The sequence below is a fragment of the Rhinoderma darwinii genome, chromosome 5 (assembly GCF_050947455.1).
Source record: "Rhinoderma darwinii isolate aRhiDar2 chromosome 5, aRhiDar2.hap1, whole genome shotgun sequence".
NCBI classification, from domain to species: domain Eukaryota; kingdom Metazoa; phylum Chordata; class Amphibia; order Anura; family Rhinodermatidae; genus Rhinoderma; species Rhinoderma darwinii.
In genome coordinates this window covers 75,144,708-75,155,010 of record NC_134691.1, presented here as the reverse complement: position 1 = coordinate 75,155,010, position 10,303 = coordinate 75,144,708, and positions in this window count along the sequence as shown.

Genomic DNA, 10,303 nt, shown 5'->3' with positions numbered 1-10,303 from the left:
CCTCTCTTGGGCACAATATTGTATGGCCTCTCTTGGGCACAATATTGTATGGCCTCTCTTGGGCACAATATTGTATGGCCTCTCTCGGGCACTATTTGCTTTGCCACTCGGGCACCATTTGTTCGGCCTCTCTTGGGCACAATATTGTATGGCCTCTCTCGGGCACCATTTGCTTAGCCTCTGTGAGGCACCAGTTTTTTTGGCCTCTGTTGGGCACAATATTGTATGGCCTCTCTCGGGCACCATTTGCTTAGCCTCTGTGAGGCATCAGTATTTTTGGCCTCTGTTGGGCACAGTATTGTATGGCCTCTCTCGGGCACCATTTGTTTAGCCTTTCTTAGGCACCATTTGCTTAGCCTCTGTGAGGCAGCATTTGTTTGACTTCTCTCAAGCATCATTTGCTTGGCCTCTCTCGGGCACTATTTGCTTTGCGACTCTCGGGCACCATTTGTTTAGCCTCTCTCAGGCACCATTAATTTGGCTTCTCTTGGGCACAATATTGTATGGCCTCTCTCGGGCACCATTTGCTTAGCCTCTGTGAGGCACCAGTTTTTTTGGCCTCTGTGGGGCACAATATTGTATGGCCTCTCTCGGGCACCATTTGCTTAGCCTCTGTGAGGCATCAGTATTTTTGGCCTCTGTTGGGCACAATATTGTATGGCCTCTCTCGGGCACCATTTGTTTAGCCTTTCTTAGGCACCATTTGCTTAGCCTCTGTGAGGCAGCATTTGTTTGACTTCTCTCAAGCATCATTTGCTTGGCCTCTCTCGGGCACTATTTGCTTTGCCACTCTCGGGCACTATTTGTTTAGCCTCTCTCAGGCACCATTAATTTGGCCTCTCTTGGGCACAATATTGAATGGCCTCTCTCGGGCACCATTTGTTTAGCCTTTCTTAGGCACCATTTGCTTAGCCTCTGTGAGGCAGCATTTGTTTGACTTCCCTCAAGCATCATTTGCTTGGCCTCTCTCGGGCACTATTTGCTTTGCCATTCTCGGGCACCATTTGTTCGGCCTCTCTTGGGCACAATATTGTATGGCCTCTCTTGGGCACAATATTGTATGGCCTCTCTCGGGCACTATTTGCTTTGCCACTCTCGGGCACCATTTGATGGGCCTCTCTTGGGCACAATATTGTATGGCCTCTCTCGGGCACCATTTGCTTAGCCTCTGTGAGGCACCAGTTTCTTTGGCCTCTGTTGGGCACAATATTGTATGGCCTCTCTCGGGCACCATTTGCTTAGCCTTTCTTAGGCACCATTTGCTTAGCCTCTGTGAGGCAGCATTTGTTTGACGTCTCTCAAGCATCATTTGCTTGGCCTCTCTCGGGCACTATTTGCTTTGCCACTCTCGGGCACCATTTGTTTAGCCTCTTTCAGGCACCATTTATTTGGCCTCTCTTGGGCACAATATTGTATGGCCTCTCTCGGGCACCATTTGTTTAGCCTTTCTTAGGCACCATTTGCTTAGCCTCTGTGAGGCAGCATTTGTTTGACTTCCCTCAAGCATCATTTGCTTGGCCTCTCTCGGGCACTATTTGCTTTGCCACTCTCGGGCACCATTTTTTTAGCCTCTCTCAGGCACCATTAATTTGGCCTCTCTTGGGCACAATATTGTATGGCCTCTCTCGGGCACCATTTGTTTAGCCTTTCTTAGGCACCATTTGATTAGCCTCTGTGAGGCAGCATTTGTTTGACTTCCCTCAAGCATCATTTGCTTGGCCTCTCTCGGGCACTATTTGCTTTGCCATTCTCGGGCACCATTTGTTCGGCCTCTCTCGGGCTCCATTTGTTTAGCCTTTCTTAGGCACCATTTGATTAGCCTCTGTGAGGCAGCATTTGTTTGACTTTCCTCAAGCATCATTTGCTTGGCCTCTCTCGGGCACTATTTGCTTTGCCACTCTCGGGCACCATGTGTTTGGCCTCTCTCAGGCACCATTTGTTTGGCCTCTCTTGGGCACAATATTGTATCGTCTCTCTCGGGCACCATTTGTTTAGCCTTTCTTAGGCACCATTTGCTTAGCCTCTGTGAAGCAGCATTTGTTTGACTTCCCTCAAGCATCATTTGCTTGGCCTCTCTCGGGCACTATTTACTTTGCCACTCTCGGGCACTATTTGTTCGGCCTCTCTTGGGCACAATATTGTATGGCCTCTCTCGGGCACCATTTGCTTAGCCTCTGTGAGGCACCAGTTTTTTTGGCCTCTGTTGGGCACAATATTGTATGGCCTCTCTCGGGCACCATTTGTTTAGCCTTTCTTAGGCACCATTTGCTTAGCCTCTGTGAGGCAGCATTTGTTTGACTTCCCTCAAGCATCATTTGCTTGGCCTCTCTCGGGCACTATTTGCTTTGCCACTCTCGGGCACCATTTGTTTAGCCTCTTTCAGGCACCATTTATTTGGCCTCTCTTGGGCACAATATTGTATGGCCTCTCTCGGACACCATTTGTTTAGCCTTTCTTAGGCACCATTTGCTTAGCCTCTGTGAGGCAGCATTTGTTTGACTTCCCTCAAGCATCATTTGCTTGGCCTCTCTCGGGCACTATTTGCTTTGCCACTCTCGGGCACCATTTTTTTAGCCTCTCTCAGGCACCATTAATTTGGCCTCTCTTGGGCACAATATTGTATGGCCTCTCTCGGGCACCATTTGTTTAGCCTTTCTTAGGCACCATTTGCTTAGCCTCTGTGAGGCACCAGTTTTTTTGGCCTCTGTTGGGCACAATATTGTATGGCCTCTCTCGGGCACCATTTGTTTAGCCTTTTTTAGGCACCATTTGCTTAGCCTCTGTGAGGCAGCATTTGTTTGACTTCCCTCAAGCATCATTTGCTTTGCCACTCTCGGGCACCATTTGTTCGGCCTCTCTTGGGCACAATATTGTATGGCCTCTCTCGGGCACTATTTGCTTTGCCACTCCCGGGCACCATTTTTTCAGCCTCTCTTGGGCACAATATTGTATGGCCTCTCTCGGACACCATTTGTTTAGCCTTTCTTAGGCACCATTTGTTTAGCCTCTGTGAGGCAGCATTTGTTTGACTTCCCTCAAGCATCATTTGCTTGGCCTCTCTCGGGCACTATTTGCTTTGCCACTCTCGGGCACCATTTTTTTAGCCTCTCTCAGGCACCATTAATTTGGCCTCTCTTGGGCACAATATTGTATGGCCTCTCTCGGGCACCATTTGTTTAGCCTTTCTTAGGCACCATTTGCTTAGCCTCTGTGAGGCACCAGTTTTTTTGGCCTCTGTTGGGCACAATATTGTATGGCCTCTCGGGCACCATTTGTTTAGCCTTTCTTAGGCACCATTTGCTTAGCCTTTGTGAGGCACCAGTTTTTTTGGCCTCTGTTGGGCACAATATTGTATGGCCTCTTTCGGGCACCATTTGCTTAGCCTCTGTGAGGCACCAGTTTTTTTGGCCTCTGTTGGGCACAATATTGTATGGCCTCTCTCGGGCACCATTTGTTTAGCCTTTCTTAGGCACCATTTGCTTAGCCTCTGTGAGGCAGCATTTGTTTGACTTCCCTCAAGCATCATTTGCTTGGCCTCTCTCGGGCACTATTTGCTTTGCCACTCTCGGGCACCATTTGTTCGGCCTCTCTTGGGCACAATATTGTACGGCCTCTCTTGGGCACAATATTGTTTGGCCTCTCTCGGGCACTATTTGCTTTGCCACTCTCGGGCACCATTTGTTCGGCCTCTCTTGGGCACAATATAGTATGGCCTCTCTCAGGCACCATTTGCTTAGCCTCTGTGAGGCATCAGTTTTTTTGGCCTCTGTTGGGCACAATATTGTATCGTCTCTCTCGGGCACCATTTGTTTAGCCTTTCTTAGGCACCATTTGTTTAGCCTCTGTGAGGCAGCATTTGTTTGACTTCCCTCAAGCATCATTTGCTTGGCCTCTCTCGGGCACTATTTGCTTTGCCACTCTCGGGCACCATTTTTTAGCCTCTCTCAGGCACCATTAATTTGGCCTCTCTTGGGCACAATATTGTATGGCCTCTCTCGGGCACCATTTGTTTAGCCTTTCTTAGGCACCATTTGCTTAGCCTCTGTGAGGCACCAGTTTTTTTGGCCTCTGTTGGGCACAATATTGTATGGCCTCTCTCGGGCACCATTTGTTTAGCCTTTCTTAGGCACCATTTGCTTAGCCTTTGTGAGGCACCAGTTTTTTTGGCCTCTGTTGGGCACAATATTGTATGGCCTCTTTCGGGCACCATTTGCTTAGCCTCTGTGAGGCACCAGTTTTTTTGGCCTCTGTTGGGCACAATATTGTATGGCCTCTCTCGGGCACCATTTGTTTAGCCTTTCTTAGGCACCATTTGCTTAGCCTCTGTGAGGCAGCATTTGTTTGACGTCTCTCAAGCATCATTTGCTTGGCCTCTCTCGGGCACTATTTGCTTTGCCACTCTCGGGCACCATTTGTTTAGCCTCTTTCAGGCACCATTTATTTGGCCTCTCTTGGGCACAATATTGTATGGCCTCTCTCGGACACCATTTGTTTAGCCTTTCTTAGGCACCATTTGCTTAGCCTCTGTGAGGCAGCATTTGTTTGACTTCCCTCAAGCATCATTTGCTTGGCCTCTCTCGGGCACTATTTGCTTTGCCACTCTCGGGCACCATTTTTTTAGCCTCTCTCGGGCACCATTAATTTGGCCTCTCTTGGGCACAATATTGTATGGCCACTCTCGGGCACCATGTGTTTGGCCTCTCTCAGGCACCATTTGTTTGGCCTCTCTTGGGCACAATATTGTATCGTCTCTCTCGGGCACCATTTGTTTAGCCTTTCTTAGGCACCATTTGCTTAGCCTCTGTGAGGCAGCATTTGTTTGACTTCCCTCAAGCATCATTTGCTTGGCCTCTCTCGGGCACTATTTGCTTTGCCACTCTCGGGCACCATTTGTTCGGCCTCTCTTGGGCACAATATTGTATGGCCTCTCTCAGGCACCATTTGCTTAGCCTCTGTGAGGCACCAGTTTTTTGGCCTCTGTTGGGCACAATATTGTATGGCCTCTCTCGGGCACCATTTGCTTAGCCTCTGTGAGGCAGCATTTGTTTGACTTCCCTCAAGCATCATTTGCTTGGCCTCTCTCGGGCACTATTTGCTTTGCCACTCTCGGGCACCATTTGTTCGGACTCTCTTGGGCACAATATTGTACGGCCTCTCTTGGCCACAATATTGTTTGGCCTCTCTCGGGCACTATTTGCTTTGCCACTCTCGGGCACCATTTGTTCGGCCTCTCTTGGGCACAATATTGTATGGCCTCTCTCGGGCACCATTTGCTTAGCCTCTGTGAGGCATCAGTTTTTTTGGCCTCTGTTGGGCACAATATTGTATGGCCTCTCTCGGGCACCATTTGTTTAGCCTTTCTTAGGCACCATTTGCTTAGCCTCTGTGAGGCAGCATTTGTTTGACGTCTCTCAAGCATCATTTGCTTGGCCTCTCTCGGGCACTATTTGCTTTGCCACTCTCGGGCACCATTTGTTTAGCCTCTTTCAGGCACCATTTATTTGGCCTCTCTTGGGCACAATATTCTATGGCCTCTCTCGGACACCATTTGTTTAGCCTTTCTTAGGCACCATTTGCTTAGCCTCTGTGAGGCAGCATTTGTTTGACTTCCTCAAGCATCATTTGCTTGGCCTCTCTCGGGCACTATTTGCTTTGCCACTCTCGGGCACCATTTTTTTAGCCTCTCTCAGGCACCATTCATTTGGCCTCTCTTGGGCACAATATTGTATGGCCTCTCTCGGGCACCATTTGTTTAGCCTTTCTTAGGCACCATTTGCTTAGCCTCTGTGAGGCACCAGTTTATTTGGCCTCTGTTGGGCACAATATTGTATGGCCTCTCTCGGGCACCATTTGTTTAGCCTTTCTTAGGCACCATTTGCTTAGCCTTTGTGAGGCACCAGTTTTTTTGGCCTCTGTTGGGCACAATATTGTATGGCCTCTCTCGGGCTCCATTTGTTTAGCCTCTCTTGGGCACAATATTGTATGGCCTCTCTTGGGCACAATATTGTATGGTCTCTCTCGGGCACTATTTGCTTTGCCACTCTCGGGCACCATTTGTTCGGCCTCTCTTGGGCACAATATTGTATGGCCTCTCTCGGGCACCATTTGCTTAGCCTCTGTGAGGCACCAGTTTTTTTTGGCCTCTGTTGGGCACAATATTGTATGACCTCTCTCGGGTACCATTTGTTTAGCCTTTCTTAGGCACCATTTGCTTAGCCTCTGTGAGGCAGCATTTGTTTGACTTCCCTCAAGCATCATTTGCTTGGCCTCTCTCGGGCACTATTTGCTTTGCCACTCTCGGGCACCATTTGATCGGCCTCTCTTGGGCACAATATTGTATGGCCTCTCTCGGGCACCATTTGCTTAGCCTCTGTGAGGCACCAGTTTTTTTGGCCTCTGTTGGGCACAATATTGTATGGCCTCTCTCGGGCACCATTTGCTTAGCCTCTGTGAGGCATCAGTATTTTTGGCCTCTGTTGGGCACAATATTGTATGGCCTCTCTCGGGCACTATTTGTTTAGCCTTTCTTAGGCACCATTTGCTTAGCCTCTGTGAGGCAGCATTTGTTTGACTTCTCTCAAGCATCATTTGCTTGGCCTCTCTGGGGCACTATTTGCTTTGCCACTCTCGGGCACCATTTGTTTAGCCTCTCTCAGGCACCATTAATTTGGCCTCTCTTGGGCACAATATTGTATGGCCTCTCTCGGGCACCATTTGTTTAGCCTTTCTTAGGCACCATTTGCTTAGCCTCTGTGAGGCAGCATTTGTTTGACTTCCCTCAAGCATCATTTGCTTGGCCTCTCTCGGGCACTATTTGCTTTGCCATTTTCGGGCACCATTTGTTCGGCCTCTCTTGGGCACAATATTGTATGGCCTCTCTTGGGCACAATATTGTATGGCCTCTCTCGGGCACTATTTGCTTTGCCACTCTCTGGCACCATTTGTTCGGCCTCTCTTGGGCACAATATTGTATGGCCTCTCTCGGGCACCATTTGTTTAGCCTTTCTTAGGCACCATTTGCTTAGCCTCTGTGAGGCAGCATTTGTTTGACTTCCCTCAAGCATCATTTGCTTGGCCTCTCTCGGGCACTATTTGCTTTGCCACTCTCGGGCACCATTTGTTTGGCCTCTCTCAGGCACCATTTGTTTGGCCTCTCTTGGGCACAAATATTGTATGGCCTCTCTCGGGCACCATTTGCTTAGCCTCTGTGAGGCACCAGTTTTTTTGGCCTCAGTTGGGCACAATATTGTATGGCCTCTCTCGGGCACCATTTGCTTAGCCTCTGTGAGGCATCAGTATTTTTGGCCTCTGTTGGGCACAGTATTGTATGGCCTCTCTCGGGCACCATTTGTTTAGCCTTTCTTAGGCACCATTTGCTTAGCCTCTGTGAGGCAGCATTTGTTTGACTTCTCTCAAGCATCATTTGCTTGGCCTCTCTCGGGCACTATTTGCTTTGCGACTCTCGGGCACCATTTGTTTAGCCTCTCTCAGGCACCATTAATTTGGCTTCTCTTGGGCACAATATTGTATGGCCTCTCTCGGGCACCATTTGCTTAGCCTCTGTGAGGCACCAGTTTTTTTGGCCTCTGTGGGGCACAATATTGTATGGCCTCTCTCGGGCACCATTTGCTTAGCCTCTGTGAGGCATCAGTATTTTTGGCCTCTGTTGGGCACAATATTGTATGGCCTCTCTCGGGCACCATTTGTTTAGCCTTTCTTAGGCACCATTTGCTTAGCCTCTGTGAGGCAGCATTTGTTTGACTTCTCTCAAGCATCATTTGCTTGGCCTCTCTCGGGCACTATTTGCTTTGCCACTCTCGGGCACCATTTGTTTAGCCTCTCTCAGGCACCATTAATTTGGCCTCTCTTGGGCACAATATTGTATGGCCTCTCTCGGGCACCATTTGTTTAGCCTTTCTTAGGCACCATTTGCTTAGCCTCTGTGAGGCAGCATTTGTTTGACTTCCCTCAAGCATCATTTGCTTGGCCTCTCTCGGGCACTATTTGCTTTGCCACTCTCGGGCACCATTTTTTTAGCCTCTCTCAGGCACCATTAATTTGGCCTCTCTTGGGCACAATATTGTATGGCCTCTCTCGGGCACCATTTGTTTAGCCTTTCTTAGGCACCATTTGATTAGCCTCTGTGAGGCAGCATTTGTTTGACTTCCTTCAAGCATCATTTGCTTGGCCTCTCTCGGGCACTATTTGCTTTGCCATTCTCGGGCACCATTTGTTCGGCCTCTCTCGGGCACCATTTGTTTAGCCTTTCTTAGGCACCATTTGCTTAGCCTCTGTGAGGCAGCATTTGTTTGACTTTCCTCAAGCATCATTTGCTTGGCCTCTCTCGGGCACTATTTGCTTTGCCACTCTCGGGCACCATGTGTTTGGCCTCTCTCGGGCACCATTTGTTTGGCCTCTCTTGGGCACAATATTGTATCGTCTCTCTCGGGCACCATTTGTTTAGCCTTTCTTAGGCACCATTTGCTTAGCCTCTGTGAGGCAGCATTTGTTTGACTTCCCTCAAGCATCATTTGCTTGGCCTCTCTCGGGCACTATTTGCTTTGCCACTCTCGGGCACTATTTGTTCGGCCTCTCTTGGGCACAATATTGTATGGCCTCTCTCGGGCACCATTTGCTTAGCCTCTGTGAGGCACCAGTTTTTTGGCCTCTGTTGGGCACAATATTGTATGGCCTCTCTCGGGCACCATTTGTTTAGCCTTTCTTAGGCACCATTTGCTTAGCCTCTGTGAGGCAGCATTTGTTTGACTTCCCTCAAGCATCATTTGCTTGGCCTCTCTCGGGCACTATTTGCTTTGCCACTCTCGGGCACCATTTGTTTAGCCTCTTTCAGGCACCATTTATTTGGCCTCTCTTGGGCACAATATTGTATGGCCTCTCTCGGACACCATTTGTTTAGCCTTTCTTAGGCACCATTTGCTTAGCCTCTGTGAGGCAGCATTTGTTTGACTTCCCTCAAGCATCATTTGCTTGGCCTCTCTCGGGCACTATTTGCTTTGCCACTCTCGGGCACCATTTTTTTAGCCTCTCTCAGGCACCATTAATTTGGCCTCTCTTGGGCACAATATTGTATGGCCTCTCTCGGGCACCATTTGCTTAGCCTCTGTGAGGCACCAGTTTTTTGGCCTCTGTTGGGCACAATATTGTATGGCCTCTCTCGGGCACCATTTGTTTAGCCTTTCTTAGGCACCATTTGCTTAGCCTCTGTGAGGCAGCATTTGTTTGACTTCCCTCAAGCATCATTTGCTTGGCCTCTCTCGGGCACTATTTGCTTTGCCACTCTCGGGCACTATTTGTTCGGCCTCTCTGGGGCACAATATTGTATGGCCTCTCTCGGGCACTATTTGCTTTGCCACTCTCGGGCACCATTTTTTCGGCCTCTCTTGGGCACAATATTGTATGGCCTCCCTCGGGCACCATTTGCTTAGCCTCTGTGAGGCACCAGTTTTTTTGGCCTCTGTTGGGCACAATATTGTATGGCCTCTCTCGGGCACCATTTGTTTAGCCTTTCTTAGGCACCATTTGCTTAGCCTCTGTGAGGCAGCATTTGTTTGACTTCCCTCAAGCATCATTTGCTTGGCCTCTCTCGGGCACTATTGCTTTGCCACTCTCGGGCACCATTTGTTCGGCCTCTCTTGGGCACAATATTGTACGGCCTCTCTTGGGCACAATATTGTTTGGCCTCTCTCGGGCACTATTTGCTTTGCCACTCTCGGGCACCATTTGTTCGGCCTCTCTTGGGCACAATATTGTATGGCCTCTCTCGGGCACCATTTGCTTAGCCTCTGTGAGGCATCAGTTTTTTGGCCTCTGTTGGGCACAATATTGTATGGCCTCTCTCGGGCACCATTTATTTAGCCTTTCTTAGGCACCATTTGCTTAGCCTCTGTGAGGCAGCATTTGTTTGACGTCTCTCAAGCATCATTTGCTTGGCCTCTCTCGGGCACTATTTGCTTTGCCACTCTCGGGCACCATTTGTTTAGCCTCTTTCAGGCACCATTTATTTAGCCTCTTTCAGGCACCATTTATTTGGCCTCTCTTGGGCACAATATTGTATGGCCTCTCTCGGACACCATTTGTTTAGCCTTTCTTAGGCACCATTTGCTTAGCCTCTGTGAGGCCAGCATTTGTTTGACTTCCCTCAAGCATCATTTGCTTGGCCTCTCTCGGGCACTATTTGCTTTGCCACTCTCGGGCACCATTTGTTCGGCCTCTCTTGGGCACAATATTGTATGGCCTCTCTCGGGCACCATTTGCTTAGCCTCTGTGAGGCACCAGTTTTTTT